The 22,821-nt window shown below is 39.4% G+C and overlaps 1 long non-coding RNA gene and 1 pseudogene across 2 annotated transcripts; one reads left to right on the top strand and one right to left on the bottom strand.

The window, feature by feature from the left end:
- Positions 1 to 8,300: 8,300 nt before the first annotated feature.
- On the bottom strand, positions 8,301 to 11,812 carry LOC148872393 (pentatricopeptide repeat-containing protein At3g21470 pseudogene; annotated as a pseudogene).
- Positions 11,813 to 20,044: 8,232 nt separating this feature from the next.
- LOC148872392 (uncharacterized) lies at positions 20,045 to 22,449 on the top strand. 2 transcript variants are annotated; one of them, XR_016108263.1, is made up of 3 exons: positions 20,045 to 20,240; positions 21,765 to 21,899; positions 22,010 to 22,449. It is a non-coding gene; the product is annotated as an uncharacterized LOC148872392 (long non-coding RNA). The 2 variants fall into 2 exon arrangements; XR_016108264.1 differs by having other exon boundaries at positions 22,006 to 22,449.
- The last annotated feature ends 372 nt before the right edge of the window (positions 22,450 to 22,821 follow it).

The following is a 22,821-nucleotide window of genomic DNA, read 5'->3' as shown; positions in this document are numbered from 1 at the left end:
GGTAGAGGAAAAGGAACCTCCCCCCCGAAAGATGGAAAGTAGTGGATGAGGAAGTAGGGAAGCTGCTCACAGCGGACTTCGTTAGAGAAGTCTAATACCTAAGATGGATTGCAAATCTAGTACTTGTAAAGAAGGCCAACGAAAAGTGGCATATGTGCATCAACTATACTGACCTGAACTGAGCCTATCTGAAAATTAGCTTCCCCCTCTCGAGAATCGACTGCCTGGTAGACACGATCTTAGGGTTCGAGCTATTGAGTTTAATAGATGCACACTTCAGCTATAACCAGATTTCTATGGACCTGGCCGATGAATAAAAGACCACCTTTATAACTGAGATGGGCTTGTACTGTTATAAAGTCATGCCCTTTGGACTGAAAATACTAGAGCAACTTTCCAACGACTTGTAAATAATGTTTCCTCAAACTTGATTGGAAATAAAATAGAATGTTATGTGAATGATAGGGTTGTTAAACCTAACTTTTCAAACTCCTTAATTGCTGACCTAGAATGTGGTTTCAACATTTTAAGAAAATACAACATAAAACTTAACCCGAAAAAGTGTGTCTTCGGTGTCATGTTAGGAAAGTTCCTTGGATACATAGTTAGCCGATGTGGCATTGAGGCCAACCCATAAAAAATCCAGGCAATACTAGATATGCGACACCCTAGATCGGTTAAAGAAGTACAAAAACTGACTGGCCGAGTAGTCGCCCTAAACCAATTTATGTTCAGTTGGGCGGTGTTCACCATTTTTTAAAGCAATAAAAAAGAATAAGGACTTTAAGTGGATCGAAGAGTGTCAGTTTGCTTTTGATGAGCTGAAAAGTACCTATATTTGCCACCTTTATTGACCAAACCTAAGACCAGGGACGAGTTCAAGCACTACCTCTCCGCGAGTGATGAGGTAGTCAGCTCGGTCCTAATTAGAGAAGTAGAAAAGGTTCAGCGACCTGTTTACTACATAAACAAAGTGTTGCATGCTGCCGAGACTAGATACCCAGACATCAAGAAAATTTCCTTTGCTTTAGTGTTAGCAACCCGAAAGCTAAGACCCTAATTCTAGGCTCACACTATCGTGTTTTTGACCGACCAACCTCTGAGGCAAATCTTTCAAAAGCCAGAGGTCTTGGGAAGACTTACATAGTGGGCAGTCGAACTCAGTGAGTATGACATCGGGTATGAGTCGCGACCAGTAATTAAGGCGTAGGTCCTAGTAGACTTCACTGCCAAGTGCACCCTTAACTCGCCGACCCTTGAAGTTGTCGAGCTAGCAACCACTTTAGAGGCTTCAACCAGCATGACACCCAACTCGGAAGAGCTTCGCTTGGGACGAGGAGCCTTAGATCCTCCACATGGACAGCTCGTCCAACCAGAGCAGAAGTGGAGCTAGGTTAATCCTCTACGAACCTAATGAAGTAAAGCTGGAATACACACTCTGGTTCTTATTTCGAGCTTCGAACATTGAAGCTAAGTATGAGGTACTCATAGTCGGGCTATCACTAGCAAAGGAAGTCGGGTTAAAACACCTTGTAGTATGTAGTGACTCGCAATTTGTGCTCAACCAAGTGAATTGACAGTATGAGGCTCGGGAGCCCACCATGTCGGCTTATTTGGCCAAAGTAAGGGAACTCCTACCTAGCTTCCACTCTTGGTACATCCAAAAGATCCCAAGATCAGAGAATATTGAGGTTGAGGCACTCTCTAAATAGGCTAGTGCAATCGACTCAATGAGAAGGGCAGTCTACATAGAAGACCTACCACACCTAAGTATAGAAAGGGCGATAGAAGAGGTCATCCCAGTGGTGACAACAGAACTAAGCTAGATAGATCCACTTATTAACTAACTATGCCATGGAATATTACCGAAAGAATGCAATGCGGTGCGAAGGATAGAACGACAAGTAGCTCACTACGTGATCGTAGGTGAGCAGCTATAGAAGATCATTCACACTCTCCTACCTGCGCTGCCTACACTGAGCTGAAGCAGACCAAGTGTTGAATGAGATTTACGAAGGACTCTACAGAGGACACTTGGGGGGCAGGGCACTCGTGTAAAGGGCCTTACGACAAGGGTACTACTAGCCTACGGTGAAGGCGGACGCAATCGAGCAGGTGTGGTAGTGTGACAAATGTTAGCGACATGCCAACATCTTGCACCAACCGGCTACTGACCTAAAATATCTTATCAGTCCATGGCCACTTGCATAATGGGGAATTGACATACTGGGCCCCTTCCCACTAGTGATCGGGTAGAGAAGATTCTTAGTGGTAGCAGTTGACTATTTCATTAAGTGGGTAGAGGCCGACCCATTGGTAACAATTACAGCTCAGAGCATGCAGAACTTCTTTTGGAGAAGTATTTGTATGCAGATTCAGACTACCAAGGGTTTTAATCTCAGACAACAGCAAACAATTCGAGGATATCAAATTTCAGAATTGGTACGCGGAAATGGGCATAAAGCAAAACTTCAGCTCAGTCGCTCATCCTCAAGCTAATGGTTAGGCTGAGGTAACAAACAGGGCAATCCTCTGTGGCCTCAAAGCTCAACTTTTCCGAGTTAAAGGTTTGTGGGTGGACAAGCTGCCTAGTGTTTTATAGGCCTACCGAATGACCATGAAGATGACAACAAGTGAAACGCCCTTCAACTTGACATATGGAACTGAAGCCGTGATACCAATAGAGACTGAAGTTCTGACCTTACAGTCTGAGACATTCGACGAAGAGACTAACGAGGAAGATCTACGGACTAACCTCGACCTAATAGAAAAAGTTCGAGACCTCACCTACATTCGGGCCGTAGCATATCAACAATGAATGGCTGGGTACTATAATGCCCGAGTCAAGAGACACCAGTTCAGAGTTGACAACATAGTACTCAGGAAGGTTATGGTGCCTGAGTCTAGTGTGGGAAAGCTACGACGGAACTAGGAAGGCCCTTACAGAGTCTTCAGAGCAATAGGTGAAAACACATACGAGCTCAAGACACTAGAGGGGAAGATGGTGCCTCATGCATGGAATGTAAACAACTTAAGGAGATACGATCTTTGAAAAGAAAAAGAGTTCTGAGCTACATCCGTGGATTTTGGAAAATTTGCTAAGTATAAGGGATACCAAATCTCTTTCAACACTAAGGCACCCAGGCTGACCTCCTAGTAGCTCAGCTAGAAAAACCTAAGAGATGCCAACACCTTTAGCACTAAGGCACCCAAGCAAATCTATCGACAGCTCAGTCGAAGAATGTGGTGATGAGTCAAAAAGTGATAAAAGGTCAATTCGAAAATGACATCAGAAATAGCAGCAAAGTAAATTTCATTAAGTATGAAAGGGTCGAAGTACAATAAAAAAATAGTAGTGCTAAATTCTGAGTAACTTAGGTGCACAGGCCCAAGGAACATCAACTTACACGAGCACATAAGCTCCCGAAACAACAGAAAGAAACGACAAGCATAAGGGCCAACCTACTCCTCGCCACCACCTTGCAACTCATCATCAACATCATCACCCTCCTTGCCCTCTTCTACGCCAACTACTTCTTCATCCTCGTCAGGAGTCAAGGGCTCCCCATCGACTTGCACAATGATCTTGTTCAGCACGTCGTTGACAAAGAAATGTTGAAGTCAAAATCAGGATGAAGCGTCTGCAACTAGAAGCGAGTTTAAATCCCCTCCTCATAGCGGGGACTGCGTTCTCCACCTTTACCTAGGCATACTCGAGGGAGTCACGAAAATGATCAGTGGCTACCAATTCTGCTTAGCGGATATCTTCGGTGTACTTAGTCTGCTCTCTTCCAGTCGGCGCTCCTAGGCGGCGATGGTCTCTTCGGCCTTGTCTAGCTCGCGCTACATCTTTCCACTAACGGTTCTCCTCGGTGCTGGGATGGATCCCTCGCATCTGAGATTGCAACACGTCAACACTAGGCTGCAGCTCGGCCCTCTCTCTCTGGCCTGAGGTGACCTGATCCAATAGTACCTGCCCCATGGTGTTTGCCTACCAAAAGAAGCAAAGTATTATCAATACAAGAATCACATCACAAAAAGATAAAAGTTCCTAAAGCTAGAAGACAAACCTGAAGTATACAGCGAGTCATTTGAGCCCCAACGTCAACTAGGTCCAAGCCATGGTAATATTGCACATCCTTTGAAAGCATCATGCCCCTTCCCATCCGAAGGGCTGCATATGAGTCGTTCAAGCAATCGATCACAAAAATGTCAATATTCGGGATGAAGCAGGGTATAACGGAGGTGTAAGGGTCGGCAGCAAGTCCCTCTTGGGCAATCTAAGGTTGAAAGGCAACAGGGCTCATAGAGTCCCGGACGGTACTCATAGGGTCATCGCCTCCCTCGAGGTCAACGACAGGAGGAGAGAATGATAGCGACCTCACCTCGACATTGGTTGAGGTTCCCTCCATCGATGAACGGTCATCCCTTCTCTTCTTCCTTGAAGCCTTCTTCTTGGATGCAACCAAAAGCTATTCCATACTCGCCATATTTGAAAAAAGTAGGAAAAAGATTAGCCGAGCTGAGAACTAAATAGCAGAAACAAAGTACAGAAAGACAAGTCGGCCGATCCACCTATATGGCTTAGGCTAACCTGAATAAGCATATTCTCGACCAAAAAATTGTCTATGTGAAAGTTTTGGCATGTGAGGCAATGGACCTAGCGTTTTAGCTCATCGTTGAACTCTACGTCGAATTTTTGGCATTTCTACCACCATATTATGTCCATATTCTAGTCAAAACTACAAGAGAGGAAGAAATACATGTTCTTCCAATCTTTGACTTTCGAAGGAATGCCTTCTAAGAGATTGTGACCTTGGTGGAAAGGAAGATAAAAGCAATAGGGCATGTGGGGGACCTTCTTCATAATGCACAACCTGACAAAGATATATAAATCTAAGGGAAATTGAGGTAGTGTTATAAAGAAATTAAACCTACTAAGGTGCGAACAACATTGGGATGAAGCTGACCTAAAGAAACACCATAATGAGAGAGCGCAACAGGAATAAAAGGATGTAGAGGAAAGCAAAGGCCGGCAATCAATACCTCCCCAAAGGCACAAACCTCATCTCGGCCATGACCCTAGGGAAGATGGTTAGGGTTGGGTTGGATGCAACTGAACTTGCTAGGGATTTGGTAAAGGGTATACAACTCGAATATTTGCTCCCCGGATAGCTCAATAGGGCCAAAGGGAAATTCCTCTTCTCGGGCCCCCACCTCGGCCTCCGGTTCAGACGACGAAGTCTCAGCCTAAGAACCCTCCTTGTTTCATGGTGAAGACTTCCCCATACCCATGGAAAATTCTTGGATGGATTGGAAGACATGCTTACAAAAGAAGACCACTCGCTAGAGAAAAAGATAGGGAAGCCAGCTCCAGTGATGAACAAAGTTTACGACAGGTGAACAGACAGCAACACATCGGTCGATTGGTCACCCTCCTCTCCAAAAGAAAAGACCAAAAATAGTGTGAATGGGACCTCAATAGGGACCCCATATTTATAGTTCGCTGGGAAGAAATATCAATGGCTAAGGTGTGCTACCAACAAATCCACAGTCGAGAAGGCTCTGCCATGCAGAGACAAATTTAAATTTTAAATCTTGTGCGCCCTGTTTCAAATTTTGAAATTTGAATTCTATCGTGACCCCACCTTTTCTTGGACTGGATTAGGTGAGCGAGTCGAGCGACCTACGAACCAATCAAACCAATTATCTTATTGAGAACTACTCCCTTCGCCGAGGTGATAAGGGCTCAGAGTGGGGGCAATTGATGAGGAATAATTTGGTCCTCCAAATTACATCACGACATGTGGCCTTCAAGCGACACCTCGGTGTTGAGTTAGCGAACCATCTCGGCAAGTTGGCCTAAAAGACCTCGCTCATGCTGATCTCAACTACCTTGACCAGGCTGAGCTAATAGGCCTCCCAACATATGGCAACCTACCTTAGAGACCAACCAAGCTACAAGAAAAACCTGTAGAGATTTGCAAGGCGAGCCTGTTGACTTGTCTCATAGATCCGTTACCAGCCCGAGATCTCCAGAGTGCTAATGAATCGACCGTTAGGACGGCCTACCACTTCGTACACATCAGAGTTAATCGGATGGACCATAACCCCCACACGGATTATGTAATTGATGTAATTACTCTCTCAAGTGAATGGAAACAGCTCCGCGAGAACCTGAGACCTATTGTGAGAAGACTCAAGTCACTCACATCTATATAAAGCCCACATTCTTACTAGTGAAGGTATGTGCGATTAAGCACTCAAATTCTCTTATCTCCTAAAAACTCTCAAAACAACTTGCTGACTTAAGCATCAGAGTGCCCACCCTAGGTAAAAATAACCCAAGCACTCTAATTCTATCTCTCTTGTAGAACAAAACAACCCAGCCATCTATAGCTCGACGTAGCACAGCTCAGCCCCTGACAAGGCAAGCATCTAAATTAGTGTCCGAGTCACCAGACACACAAGAACAGCCAAATCGCGCTACATCAGTGTCGATTTCCATTTGTCGGTTCTATGAGGTAGTAGGTTGTGGTGCTAATCGCCGTTCGCCGATGCGTCACCTTGTTCTCCTGGTGGAGCTTTTGTTGGCTTGTGTTGTGAGGTGGCAAATTTAGGAGGGGTGGCAATGGTTGTAGGGATGTGATGTGATATAGGTCGGTTATGTTGTATTGGTCGTCCATGGTGCTACTAGTTGATTGTAGTGGTAGGTTTGTTGATTTTCTTCCATTATTTTATTTTTCTGGGAGGTTGTTTTTCTTCTTTTGGTTCTTGGAAGGGGGAGACGTGGTTAGTTGTGTTGGTCACTAGTTTCAAGGGGAGGCACTCAAGGTGGTATTGGTTGAGGCGGTGGTTCCAGTGGAGGACATGATCATGGTGGTGGTGCAGGGAGGTGGAAGTGATGGTAGAAGTGCCGGAAGTGGTGGGGGTTTCAAGGGAGGCGGTGGTGAAGGGTACAGTCAGTGTAGTGTTTTTGGTGCAGGTGGGGGTGTATGATGCAGAGCTAATGGTGGTTCAAGAGGTGGTGGAGGTTTTGGTGGCAGCGGTGTTGGTGTTGGTAGTGAATCTGGTTATGGTGGTTGATTTGGTGCAAGTATTGGTGGTGCTAGAGGTGGTGTAGGATTTGGAGATGGTGATGGAAGCTCCAGAGGTGGGCGAGGTCATGGTAGTGGTTTTGGTGTGAGGATTGGCATAGGTGGCGGTGTCGATGGCAACATTGGAGGAGGTGGAGGTTTTGGTGGTGGTGGATGTGGAGGCATTGGTGATGAACATGGAGAAAGATAGTGGGTTTGGTAGTGTTAGGGGTGCTGGGTGGGGGTGGGGGTGCGAGTCTAGGTGGTGGCGCCAGTGGAATTGGCACAAGCTTTGGGTTTGGAGTTTCTAGTGTCAAGGAAGGTGGTGGTGCCGGTGGTGGTGATGGTGGGTTGGGTCCTAGAGAGAGAGAATCGGGAACGATGATGACCTTTGCTTTTTCTTCCTTTATGCCTTGATTTGCTACACTTGTCCACCTTTCTTCATCTTCACCCTTATTTTTGAACACTTATCTCTAAAGGGATGCATAGGAGACCAACCAACTAGACTTTACTTGTACGTATAGGAGACTGACACCATAAAAAAGGGACACATGATAGACTGACACCCTAAAAGAAAGGGTCAATCCTACTGGTCCCTTTTTACTTAGGGAAAAATCTCGATTAGTACCCTATACTTTGGGCCTAGTGTCACTTTGGTCCCACAATTTTAAAATGCAACAATTCAGTACCCGAACTTTCAAAACATGATAATCCAGTACCTGTCGTTAACTAGCTGTTAACTGGTTGTTAAGTGGCATTTGAAAAAGACACAAATGCCCTTCAAGTGTCATCTAATTTTCTTTCACAACTATCCAAACATTGACAAAAAACATAACAGTCTCAAATCCTATTCAAGAAAATTGGGGTCACCAGAATGCCCAATCAAACGTGACCCCAACTTTTTTGAATGGAAAAGGCAAAGATTTGGGATAGTTAGTTTTTTATCAACGTTTAGATGGTTGATATAGAAAATTAGATAACACTTGAAGGGCATTTGTCTTTTTCAAATGTCACTTAACGGCTGATTTACAACTATTTAATGGCAAGTACTAGATTGACACGTTTTAAAAGTTTGGGTACTGAATTGTCGCATGTTAAAGTTTGGGGACCAAAGCAGCACTAGATGCAATGTATAGTGTATTAAGTTGGTGGTTGCACCCGTTGACCCACCAATTACAACCGTCCACATCGGCATGTTTAAATTTTATTAACTTTAACAGACATTTAACGAATCTGGTTGAACCGGATACCAAAAAACAAAAAACTTAAACAGGCTGAAGTGGGCGATTTCTTGTGTGAAAACCGAAACCTACCCGAACCGAACCGACTTAATTCCTACTTAACTAAAAACTGAAATATATGAAAATATATATTCCAATATCTATATCTAAAAAATATATATTATGAAATATGTTAGATATATATTTCCAGAAAATATATATTCTAATATATTTGTATGTATATTTTTGTTTATATATATATATATATATATATATATATATATATATATATATTTCTAAAATACATATTTCAATTTTAAATATATTTCCATAAAACTAGGTGGCCATGGGGGCATGGATGAACTTAGAGCCAAAACTGACCCAAATCGATTCAACCCGACTCAAACTGACCAGATCAGTTTTGCTGGATCGGTTTCGGTTTCCATCTCAATTAACCCGACCAGGTTGGATCGGTTGGAAAAACCTCGTAAATGAACAGCCCTAATATTGTCCTCCACTTCCCCAATTCCATCTTCTTCCCCGTCATCTGTCTCTCCGTCATGTCCCTCGGCGCTATCATCACTACTACCGACCCCCTCAACACCACCCAAGAAATTCGTAAGCAGATCGCTGATTCCAAGCTAGTTCTCGCCTTCACCACCCATTCTCTCCTCCCTAAATTCGCCGGCATGAATCTCCCTATCGTTCTCATCGGAGAAGGTCACATGACTCAGAGTCGGGACCAGGGGCAAATGTTAGTAGAGTCAAAATATTATAAAGAATGAATCTAATGACAGCCAAGTCAAAGACCGAGTCTGCCAAGATGACACAGCGACCCTTCTCTACTCTTCTGGTACTAGCGGTGCCAGTAAGGGCGTGGAACTTCATCGCAATGGTTCAGACGATTCTGGGTCGTTTCAAGTTGGAAAAGGCAGAGAGCAAGGGAGTACCGCACACGATCGTCTGTACGGTCCCCATGTTTCATATCTACGGCATGGCAGCGTTCGCGACGGGATTACTGGCATTTGGATCGACAATAGTGGTGCTGTCGAAGTTCGATATGCACGAAATGTTTTCTCCGATCGCCAGGTACCGAGCAACCTACTTGCCTCTAGTTCCGCTGATACTGGTGGCGCTAACCAACAACGCGAACGCGGACTCACTTGTTGTTGCATAGAATAGGAGCCTTTAATAGCGCCGAGGGACATGACGGAGAGACAGATCACGGGGAAGAAGATGGAATTGGAGGAGAAGAGGAGGACTATATGGCCTTTGCGGATTCCCAGGTCGGAGAGGCAGGTGACGACGAAATCGCCCACGTCGGCGTGTTTTATTTTTTTGTTATGATTCAACCGGATTCGCTAATAAACGGGATCTGCTCCTCACACACGGCGCATTACAGGTACATTTACCGTGCATTCGGAACATCTTTCCTATAAGTTCGTACTTATGTGTATTATTTACGAGAGATGTTGTCGATGCACACAATGGATGTACCTGTGAGTAGGGCGTTGGGGTTTTTCTACATTTTCACCTATCTCCCCTTCTCCTTAACGGGGAGTGGGGCATTGGGTTTATTTTCATTGATTTTTATATATTTTTTAAAAAATTTATAATTTATAATTAAGATAAAACAAATTTTGCCTATTTTTCATTTATTATTCTGGTAAATTATTTATTTACTCATAAGTTAATTTTAATAAAAAGGAGAATGATAGTTCAATACACGGTCAGAATTCATAGGCCCAAAATAAGTTGAGGTAGATGTTAGTTCGGAATTGGTGTCAATTCATAGGTAGACATTAGGACAAAGGTATTCTAAGTACATTTGATGATCTTTCCCAATGTTTCTAGATGTAACAAATGTGGCAGGTCAATCTTTGTTTTACAAGTATTTCTAACAATCATTAAAGCTATTTGGTAACCCACTTTTTAAATCACTTATTTTGTTTTTAAGCAATTATTGAGGTATTAATGTTTGGTAAATTACTTTTTCCATAAGTATTTATATTGATGCAAATAACAATTTTAACTTCACTTCACACACATATATATATATATATAATGCTTTTCACATGGACCCCATTTCATGACAACGGAGCTCACATTGACCCACACGTGAATCACTATGTGGACTCAAATAATAATAAATAATAATAATAATTTATTATTATTATTATTATTATTATTTGGCACTTCACCGAAACCCTAACCCTAAAAATCATTCTTGCATTATGCAAGTCCCCGCATTTTGCGTACATGTCAACCAATGCATTAAAGACAAACTGGTTAGGTTTGATATTACTACAATTTATAAGATTATGGATTTCTTTTCCATAATCCAAAGAACCCATTTGTGCACAAGCTGATAATGCACTTGCTACTGTAACTTTATCAGGCTTAAATCCCTTGGCCCATCTTAGCGAGAGCCTCCAGAGCATCTTCGCAATATCCATTCTGTTCATATCTAGCAATCAATGAATTCCAGTTCACCAAATTCTTGACTGGAATGCGATCAAAGATCTCTCTCGCCTCCTTGACGTTACCCTTCTTGCAGTAGCCAGCAATTATTGACGACCAGGAATACTAGTTCCGCTGTGGCATCTCCTCAAATAGCTGCCTCGCCGTCTCCAACTGCCCAATCCTCACATATCCATCGATCGTCACAATCCATGTCACCATATTCCTCGTTTCATGTGGAGAGCAACAATGTCCCCATTCCTTGCAAATCCATCAATCATCTCTGCCCATGTAACTTTCGTCTTCTCTGGCATCCGTTCATAAATAAATGATGCAGAACCCATGTCACCATTCCTTGAATACCCTCCTATCATTGCATTCCATATTACGACATTCCTATCGGGCATTTCGTCAAATACCCTGCGGCAACCAACTATATCGCGGCATTTAGAATACATGCTAACCGATGAAGTCCCTATCCTCACATCCGAATCCACCCCAATTTTGATCGACTCAGCGTGCAAAGTTTTCCCGTGGCGAAGCATGGACAGAGACCCACAAGCCTTGAGTAGTAGAGGAATAACACCATAATGGTGGATTCCTTTGCAGCGAATTTGGATGTAAAGAAGAAGAGCTTCTTCCGGGTCTCCTTGAGAGAGGTACTTTTTTATGAGATGAGACCAAGATCCATGAGTTCGAGCCATCGCGAACTCTTCTTTCCGACTTTCAACCTCCTCTCCCTCTCTGTCGATTGCTGTTCGCTACCAGAGCCACTTATTGTCTTTCGATCCGTCCAAGACGGAAAAGAATCTAGACAATCTTTGAAGACAGGCGCGTGTTCTGGCTGAGTTCAGTGCTGTCTCTGGGAACACAGGCGTTGTTAAACGAAGGATCATGGAGAAATTGCCGTCTGAAGCTGATACGAGACTCTGTTTCTTAAGATCGGTATATATTTCACATACTGAGATCGGATGGTCTCACCTTTCTATGCATGGCGAACGACACCTTTGCACGGTGAACAGGGTTCATTGCCATCGTCGCCGGTGGACCTGCATTGATGCGCCGCTACTTGGGTTTAAGGTTCCAATGAATGTGGAGGAGGTATAACCTAGTGGGGGCATTTTAGGCAATATAAAAAATTATCAGGGAATGGTTCGCCCCATTCTTTTGGAAAAGTATTTAAAAAATGTTACTTTTTTAAAGAATTAATTCATTAATAAAAAGTATTTATTTTCCATTTTTTTAACACACTCATGAATACTTAAAAATCACTGTATGTGTGATCTTATGTCTTAAAAGAAATACCTGTTAAAAGAAGCACTTCTTTTAATTATTGTTAAATACTACCTAAGGCTCGGTAGCACCCCCACAACTTTCCCTGCGGTTGTCCTAATATTCAATCTCTCAAACTTGATTATCAAGTCAAATACTAAAAAAAAAATTGATTAAACAATTTACATTTCCATCATACAAGTCTACTAAACCAATTTGTGTTTCACAGGATAACAAACACAACAGCTATGATAAAACATAATGTCTAGAAGGTTAGATGTGGCTGAAGCAAAACTTGCTAATATTAATGCTAGGCTTGCCATGTATAAATTCTAGGCCAATGTCTTTTGTTGTAATGGCACAAATTATAATTTGAACTCTCATTAAATTTCATATTTAGGGTTGAACTATGATACTAAAAAAATTAATCAATCAACTAGTATTATAAAAGTGATATCCAAAATCTAGTGGTATTTATCAAAATTCTTGAGGGTTTTGATTGGTCAAAGACCTACCAGTATCATATCTTTTCTGATAGCTTATATTTTCCTCATATCTAAGGTATTAGCTCTCATTATCTATCATTAAATTCTATATAATTTGAGGTATATAAACTAGTAATTTTTCTATACTTATTTTTTACTTAAAAGTACCCTTACTTTTGAAGTGATGGGATTTACTATGAGCACAAATGTTTGAACTTGATTAACTAACCACAAGAGAACTTGACATTGCATGCTCCATGTGTATGAAATACTAGCATGTTCACTTGTGATTGGTAACTCAACCAGGTTCACACATATGTGCTCATAGTAAATCTAGAGCCACTTTTGAATTTTGTTTGCTTTTAATTATGAGGGTGTAAACATAAGTTGAACTACTACTTCCCCTTCCTATAAACCTATCATTGAGTCTGTATGTACATGTGGCTCTCCACATCCGTAATTGTGACATCAAACCAAGATGACGGAAACCACCGAAGGCATGTGGTGAGTGTACGAGCTATCCTAGGTTTGCAGCTCGAAGCATCGCGGACCTGTGATGGGCTAAAGAACTATCACATGACTACAATGAGCTCAAGTCGCTCACAAACAGGACACCTAGCAAACTAAGCAAAACATGTCAGACTAACTGTGATGTCACACGTGCCATGTCGATCCAGGGAACCCATGAGGAGCAATAGTGCATGTGCACTATGGGAATCCTCGAGTGAAAGGAAACTTTGTCATATAAAGATCACGTATGATGCATGGTGAACCCCAATAGTGTTCTCTTAACAACCAACAGTCCGACATCGAATCAAAGTTCCCCTTTCCAAATAGGAATCAAACCCCTTTTGGCTCTTTCCCTTCTAGGCCTCAAGGTTTCCCTCTATAAAAAATGGGAATGAGTCGTGATAAAGGGTTCATCAATTCTAGGACCCCTGCTTACCTTTGCTACCCGACACCCCTTAGCCTTTCTTTCCACTTAAAAATTAAACTTAATAAACGCTAATAAAAATAAGTAATTTAAATATAAAATAGTAATTGATAGTTTTAATAATATTATTAGATAACTTATGAGTTGAGACCTTTATTGTGCATACTGAACTCATTGAAAATGATAAAAATTAATGAAAATATAAAATGAAGAACCCATTTTATTCATAGTATTTTATTGCAAAAATTACGCATATGCAAAAATTATTGAATAATAATGAAAAAAATACCAACAATTAATTAAAAATCTGTAAAATTCTGAAAATTCTAAACGTAATTAAAATGCTGAAAGTAATTAAAAAACATTGAAAATTAATAGTATTTTATATTAATAATGGCATTTATTGAAAAATAATTAAAAAGTATAATTAATAGTATTTTATTATTAAAAATACAAAAAATTATTAAAAAATACCCGAGCCAAAAATTATTGAGAAATATTGAAAATTAATTGTATTTTTAGTATTTTATTTAATAAGGGTATTTACTAAAAAATAACTTAAAAGTATAGATAATAGTATTTTATTAATAAAAATACAAAAAATTAATAAAAAATATCAAGGCCAGAAATTTTTGAAAAATATTGAAAATTAAATATATTTTTTATTAACTATGGTATTTATTTAGTTATTTAACTTATTTTTACTGAAAATTCTTGAAAAATACTCCTATGCAAAAATTACTGAATAATAATAAAAAAATAACAAAAACTAATTAAAATCTAAAAATTTTGACAAACATAAAAGTTAATTAATATACTAAAAATAATTTAAAAATTAAATTAATTGTATTTTATTGCAAAAAACACTGAATAATAATGTAAATTCAAAGTATTTTAATTATTAACAGTAGTATAATTAACAAAAATTATTTTTAAACTATAATTAACAGTAATTATAATTTAAGCTATAAATATCAGAAAATTACATTTAATTACCAAAAAAGTTAGATTTAATTACCAGAAAATTACATTTAATGAATTTTAGGCTTTTAGTCTAGAAATTAGCAATATTTCTGAAGATATGATAATTTCCAGAAATTACTATATTTAAAAAAATACAATAATTTAATTATTATAGTATTTTTAATAAATAATAGTGTTTTAATAAATACAATATTTTAATAGCTAATAATATTTTAATAAATTTAATTTTTATTAAAAACAATATTAATAATTACATTGATAATTAATGTATTCATTAATTAATCAACAATATTTATTAAAAATAGTGTATTTATTAATTAATAGTGAATTAATAATTATAGTAATAGTATTATAACAAATATAGTATTTATTAATTAACAGTACTTAATAAATTAGCCATATATTCAATAAGTATAGTATTTTAACAATTACAATATTTTAATAAATATATTATTTATTCAAAGCTGTATTTTATTACAGTATTAATAACAATTATAGTATTTTTAAATAATTAATTATATTTATTAAAATATTTTCTTTTATTAATAAATATAATATTAAAGCGGTCCTAATACGTCTAGGAACCTATAACGTGCAATCTATATATAACTTGAAGCCTAATAAGTATAATTAATAAAATTACTAAAGTTAATATAGATATTAAAATTTAGCAAGTTTTTATCTAGCAATTATTAAAAATTATGAAATTAATAAAAATTAATTAGTAGTTCGTAAATAAAAAAAAAACTGAAATATAATTTAATATGATAATTGAAATAAACATAAAAAGTAAAACATTATGAAAAATAAAAATTAAACCATTTGCATAATGTCATAAACTTATGGATGATCATTTATAACTTAGCTCAACCTTGGGTTTAAGCAAATATTTTCTTCTAAGTTAGGTCTAGCTCAGATCTACACCAAGCCCATGTATAAATTATTGATAGGATAATTAAATTTTAATAGGTTTTATTAGGGGTGAGCACCATTCGGTTAATACTGAAAAGCAAACCAAAAATTTTGGTTTCTGTTTTCTTTTACAGTTTGGTTTTTAGATTTTTGGTTAAATCAGTTTTTGGTTTTAGTTTTTAGAATTAGAAATTTGGTTAACCAAATTAACTGAACTTTCTATTATAATATGTAATATATGATATATAATATATAACATATAATATATAATATAATGAAATTTGATTTCATAATATATATTTTATAATATATAATATATATTATATGTTATAATATAGATAATAGAGTATAAATTATTAAAATTCGGTTTTAATCGAAATAACAAAAAGCCGAACAAAAAATTTTAGTTTCAGTTTCAGATTTTTTTTAGTTCAGTTTTTAAATTTTTGATTTATTTGGTTTGATTTTTAACCAAATGCTCACCCTTGGGTTTTGTTTATCAACTGTTAAAAATTAGTATTGATAATATAGTTAAAATTAATAAAAAAAAAGTAACAAATCGTTTATAACGTAACATAACCTGATTAGATCTATAAATTTCCAGCCTCAAGCAACTATTTTCTTTCGAGTTAGGTCTAGTTGAGATATGCCCAAGTCCACACATTATCAGGGATAATTAGATCCGAAGTCTAATTAGGTATCAAACTTTTAGAGTCCAATGATGGCTTTAGCGAATAGGGCCTGATGAGGGCAGATTTGGCCCTCCACTGACATCATGACACATGGCATCTCAAAACAACTGGATGACACCCCGACATCACCTAGGCGATGACTTGCCTTTGCCAAAATGATGGAGTCCCAACTAACGACCTACCTGCCTCTGTTGTTAACCTAGTGACCAGCCTCCGTCGTCGACCTGGCGACCTACCTCCACCGGGCGACCTACCTCCACCGCCAACTTGGTGACCTACCTCTACTACCAATCTCGTGACCTACCTCTACTGCTGACCTGTGGTACCTCATCAGTACCAGTTGAAGTGACCTCGACATGAGGAGTGACCTCCCTTGAGGGCTTGCTGGCCTGATTGAGGTCCAGGTGGCTACCTGCGAGACGTGCTCGTCGAACAACTCTACATGCATTCCGTCACTCTCAGGTCTCTCGGAAGTCCACTCTCACATCGAATGTTCCGGAGGAAACTGAGTAAGGTGCAAAAATTGGCCTACATGCACGACTACCTCTGAGGACTTCGAATCAATTAGGCACGTCTTCTCGGAGATCTCGGATGCGACGCGTTAAGCCCATGCCAAACAATGCCTATATAAGAGCCTTACCTCCAACCTCAGAAGGTAGATATTAACTCTCGCAACTCTCGATCTCACTTTTAGCTCTCTCAAAAAGATCTCTAGCTCGTTGACTTAAGCATTAAAGTGCCCACCCCGGGTAAAGCAACCCCGACACTCTAGCATTGTTTCCTTGCAGGTCGCCCCAATAAGCTATACAACTCGTCCCCATTCAGCTAGGTGTCCGAGCCACCTTCCAGCTAGGAGTCCAAGCCACATTCTAGGTAGGGACTATTTAGCTATGTATCCGAGCCACATTACAGGTAGGGATTGTTTAGCTAGGCATCCAAGCCACATTTCAGGTAGGGATTGTTCAGCAAGGCATCTGAGTAACCTGCCAACTGGGAGCTGTTGAAATGCATATTATCAATTGGCACCGTTTGTCGAAAACACTACAAAAAAGCTAAGTTCTCACCCGATTCTCTGAGCCTCAAGTAATGGCATCCTCAAGCAACAACAACAGCGCTTGGATCGAAGGAACCCCCCAGGGGAGCAAAATCAAAATGATTAGCATAGAAAAGTTTTCGTAGTCTTGCTCAAACAAAATCTCCCTAATTGTGAGGCCACCCTCATAGGTCGAGCCCTACATGCTCTTTGTGAGAGTTGACGGCCAACAGAATGTGAGGCCACCCCCTCAGGTCGAGCCCTCAATGGTTCCCGTGGGAGTTGATAGCCAACAAACTGTGAGGCCACTCCAGCATGTTATAGAGCCGCCCTTGCAAGACAGTCGTGTCGAGGTGTCTGTAGGCCAAGGTGCTGAGAGCAAATCTGGACTATCAAAATTCTGCCAACCTAGTAACCTGGCAACCTACTTCTGCTGACCTGGCGACCAACCTCCACCGACCTGGTAGCACACGTAGTCAGCTTGGATGAGCCTTGTCATCCCTATTTGCGAGGTTGCCCCTACAGGTTGAGCCCTTTGTAGCTCCTACGAGAGTTGGCGGCCAATGGACTATAGTCTCCCTTCAGGTCGAGCCTTCAAGGTTCCCGTGTGAGTTGGCAACCTGCAGCTAGTAAAGCTGCCCCCATAGGTTAAGCTTCATATGGCTTATCGTAGGAGTAGACGACTAGCACCTCCGAGGACTGACACAGTGCAGCCGTGACACCAACCCACTATTCAAATGCCAACAATGATGCACATATCACAAGGGGAAGCCAAACCACTTTCAGCATCAAGGATCCCTAAGCCGACCTTGAAATATGTCGGTAACAGGCCAAAGGACCTACAACAATGCACAAAGCTACTCCCTTCACTGAGTTGACCTCAGCTCGGGAGTGGGGGGTAATTGATGAGGGCAGATATGACCCTCCATTGACATCATGACACATGGCATCTCAAAATAGTTGGATGACACCCTGATATCACCTAAGCGATAACTTGCCTTAGCCAAAATGATGGAGTCCCAATTGGCGACCTACCTGCATCTGCCGTCGACTTGGTGACTTGCCTCTACCGCCAACTTGGTGACCTGCCTCTGCCGCCAACCTGTGGTAGCTCGTCAATACCGGTCGAAGTGACCTCGATGTAAGGAGCGACCTCCCTTGAGGGCTTGCCGACCTGATTGAGGTCCAGGTGGCGACCTACGAGACATACTCACTGAACAACTCTTTATGCATCTTGCTACTCCTAGGTCTCTCGGAAGTCAACTCTCACATCGAATGTTTCAGAGGAAACCAAGTAAGGCGCAAAGATTGGCCTATGTGCACGACTTCGTCCAAGGACTTCGGATCAGTTAGGCACGTCTTCCCGGAGATCTTGGACACGATGTGTGAAGCCCACGCCAAACAATGCCTATATAAGGGCATTACCTCCAACCTCAGAGGGTAGATGCACTATTTAGCTCTTGCAGCTCTCTATCTCGCTTGTAGCTCTCTCAAAAAAATCTCTAGCTTGCTGACTTAAGCATCGGAGTGCACACCTCGGGTAAAGCAACCCGGGTACTCTAACACTATTTCCTTGCAAGTCACCCTAATAAGCTATACAACTTGTCACCATTAAGCTAGGCGTCTGAGCCACCTTCCAACTAGGAACCATTTAACTAAGCGTCCGAGCCACCTTCTAGCTAGGAACCATTCAGCTAGGCGTCCAAGCCAAATTCCAAGTAGGGGTTGTTCAGTTAGGAATCTGGGCCACATTCCAGGTAGGGACTATTCAGCTAGGCATCTGAGCCACATTCTAGGTAGGGACTATTCAGTTAGGCATCCGATCCACATTCCAGGTAGGGATTGTTCAGCTAGGCATCTGAGTCACTTACCCGCCGGGAGCTGGTGAAACGCGCATCATCAGGGCCCAAGCTAAATAACCCCTAATAAGCTCAACTTGGAATTTATATGCATATATGGTAAAAATTATCATATAATATTTAGATAACAAATTTTATATTAATATATATATATATATATATATATATACACACACACACACACACAGAGAGAAATGTTATATATTTTTTATACGGGCAATCCTGTAAGCCTATACAAATATTATTACACTTAAGGTGTGGGTTGGGCTAAGTCAAGCAATCTAAAAAAATTACTAATGAACTATCAAAATTTAACTCAAATATTTTAATTTTTTGGTTCATTAGGCTACACAATGTGGGTGGTCTATCCCTCACAACTCCTTTGGCTTTAGTATTATCTAAAAATAATTAAAAAAACTTAAAAATAATGCATGCATGGGTTGCACTTGGTTTGGTGACTTTAGTCGAGTCCAATTACAAATGTTACGATGCATGCAACTTGGGATGGTTGGGTCAGGATGAGGATCAATCCAAGCCTAATCCAAAGTCTTAAATCCTAAGTTTGGGTTTAGAATAATTTAGTTAATGACTAAAAAGTTAATTATAGATTAATTTAATCATGACTATAGCCTAATTTTATATACTTACTGATATTTAATTATTTTAAATATTTAAGTGATATTTACAAAATATTAAAACATTTAATCATTAATAAAGTAAAATAAATAAAATAGAACACTAACAAATAATGTTGAAAAATAATTATTTTATTAAGTAATTAGCAATAATTATTATTTTTGCTGAAAAATATTAATATAATTAATCCAATTTACTAAATTACTAAAACATTTAGGGTAAAATACAAAAACCTCCCCTGAAGTTTCTGACAATCATAAAAACCTCCTCTATAGTTTAACTTTAGCAAAATCCTCCTTTCTATTTAAAAAAAAAATCGATACAGCCTCCGACGAAGACGGAAAACGTTAAATATTTTTTTCAAAATACCTATTTTACCGCCGTACGAATTATTGTAGACCTATTATTACTAAAATACCCTTTTCCCTCTCTTATGATCCTGGTTCCTCTCTTATTACACTTGTTTCATCTTTTGCCGAAGAGGAGCATGGGTAAGGAACGAACAAGGAATAATTACAACCCTTTGCCCGCTTTTGCCAACTGAAGAGTAGCAACTAAAGAGGAAAGAACCAAGAAGATGGGCAACTGGAGAGGAATGACGAACCCAAGAAGAACGATTTCGGTCCTCTCTACGGATAGAGGACGACGAAGCCAGGAAGAACAATTTTGACCAAGTGGTTTTACCCTATATCCCTCTTCGTTTTAATTCTCTAGGGTTTTTCCAGTAGATAGAGATGGTTCATTGTTATCTTTGGCTTCTCTTTTTTGTAGATGATTCACATTTACAGACTCTGTTTTCTCAACTAACAAGAGTCCTATGATCTCTAGATTCCGTTGTTTTAGCTACCAAACTCTGTGTACCCCTTTTAGTTTCACTTAGGATTTTTTTACCAATGTGTATGGTTTTGCTTTCTAGAATGCAGTTGTTTTTTCTTTAGAAGACAACCATAGACATTGGCAAACACTTCTTTAGTGTTTGGCTGGAATTCGTTCTGGTTCTTATTGTATGTCCTCAGTTTGGAATTTGGATGATTTGTCTTTGCTGGGGGTTTCTTTTTGAATGTTCTTTTGCTCTTGTGGTTGGTATGGCTCTTGATGGTTTTTCTTGGGTTATTGGATGTTGATCGGGGAGTAATGTGCAGGGTTTCCTATTCTTTTGCCTATTTGGGCTATTTGTCTGTATTGTTCCTGTATACCCTTTTTCTTTCTTGTATGCCTTTTTCTTCTTGAAGCATTTTATCATTTATTAGATTGAAACGTCTGTGTGCTTGATCATGTTTTGTTGGGGTGGTTCCCTTCTTGATGATGATGATGATGGGTGGTGGGGAGTGAGACGTTTGACTTCTCTTCTGTTTGACATCTCCATATGGCTGTGTTAACCATTAGTATCTATAGTGAAGATTGTAGATAATTAGCCATCTTTAATTGGCCACATATATAAAGATAAACTGGGTGGTGATAAACATGTCGTCCAAGTAGTGAGTGCAGATAATACTGTTAGGTAACAAATTTACAATTTAGATTATTCATAGGAAGTTTGTTAGAACCCAAATGAAAGCCAGTAACAAATTTACAATTCAGATTACTGTTAGGTAAAATAAGGGCCCGTTTGGCAAGTTTTTTTAGAAGATCTTTTTGTAGCTCTGACAGTCAAAAGATGCATTGAGCTTTTGACATAAGATCTGGGAAGCTCGAAGACCGTTTGGAAGACGTGCGTCTTTCTGTGCATCATTCTGCGTCATTATAACACAAAAGACATGATAAGCTTTATTTGGAGCTTCCCGAAATCAGCCCAAAATGGGCTTCTCGCGTCTTTTCGTCGTCTCGTCTTTTGGCGGCTAGATCTTCCACGTGCCAAATAGAAATAGACCAATTTTCGGTCATCCCAGCTTGTAAACAGCCAAAAGACTGCACAAGAAGATGCACCAAACGGGCCCTAAGTCTGTTGTAGCAGATCTTTGTGTTTCTTTTTACATATTGCTTCATTGATCATTGCAAATGATTTTAGAGATTTCTCTTTGTGTTTCCTTTTATTTAGCAACATTAATGAAACTAAATTTAGTTTGTGGTTCTCCATGAAAGAATCATGGAGCATTTAATCCGTTGAATTAAATTCAAGTACTATTGTAACAAATCAAATCAGATTGCAAATGAAAATTTTGCAAATTTTGGTCTAATAAGTTTTCACTTCTTTTTTGTAGTTGCTCAAGGTGCATGTTGTGTTGGGTGCGACTTCGGCATCTAGAGGTTCCTACCTCAAATACAAGAATAAAATATGAAAATGTGGCCGGAAAGCTATAGTACGAGCCTCCGAGTCAGTAGACAAACCCTCATAGGTTATACTTCTTTTGTGCTGGATGATTGATAGGTGTAATGGAATTTTATTTCCTTCTTGATTTGTGAAGCTATGATTTACTTATGTTTATTTTATTCTTCAAATAGACAGGTTCACATTCAAAAAGGTGTAATTTTTTTTCATGGTGTAACCCTTTTGATGAATATGATGACCAAGACAATTTATCCAATGGTGATGGAGCAATGGGAAGAGGTAACCAATCCAGAATTGAAGGTCATGAGGGAACAAATAGTGGCTCAGTTATATGAGATTAAAGGAGTGCTGGCTGACTTGGGTGCAAAGGTGGATGGACAAAATTCATCACACAAACCAACAAGTAATATGGTAGTGGTGGCTATTTTCTTTATCGTCATTTGGACCATCTTCAAGGTTCTCTAATGTTACAAGTCGAAGAGAGTCTTGGTTTCATGGATATGTAATGAAACATTTAGTTTTGGTTTTCTAGATGATGCTCATGAAATGATGAGAAGGAAATGTATTTGGTTTTATGGTAGAATTTAGTTGAATCCACTCATCTTTTTCAGGGGTTTTGAGGGAAATTTATTCAAATTGACTGAACTGAACTGATGAATGAATGACATTGCCAGTTTGAACAGCAATTCTATCCTGCCCCATTCTTCAAATATAGAAAAGCTAGTATTTGGTTATGGAAAGCCCATCTCATCTTGTCACATGTGCAGGATAAACCCATAATAACTAATTTTTATATTAAAAATTAAAATTTTGAATAACTAGAGCATTGTTTATGTTATGCAAACAACAAATACAGCGGAGCCATATGTGTTTTTCTTTTTTTTTTTTCGTCCATATGTTTGAAATGGACCAAAGCCTGTGAAAATTAGTGTGCACCAAAACGACTAATATGGTCCAATGGTCAATTAAATTTTACAATGCCAAAATAC

Source organism: Nelumbo lutea, chromosome 2 (genome assembly GCF_056320005.1).
Source record: "Nelumbo lutea isolate HS-2025 chromosome 2, American lotus-T2T, whole genome shotgun sequence".
NCBI lineage: Eukaryota > Viridiplantae > Streptophyta > Magnoliopsida > Proteales > Nelumbonaceae > Nelumbo > Nelumbo lutea.
This window is presented reverse-complemented; position numbering and strand designations above follow the sequence as displayed.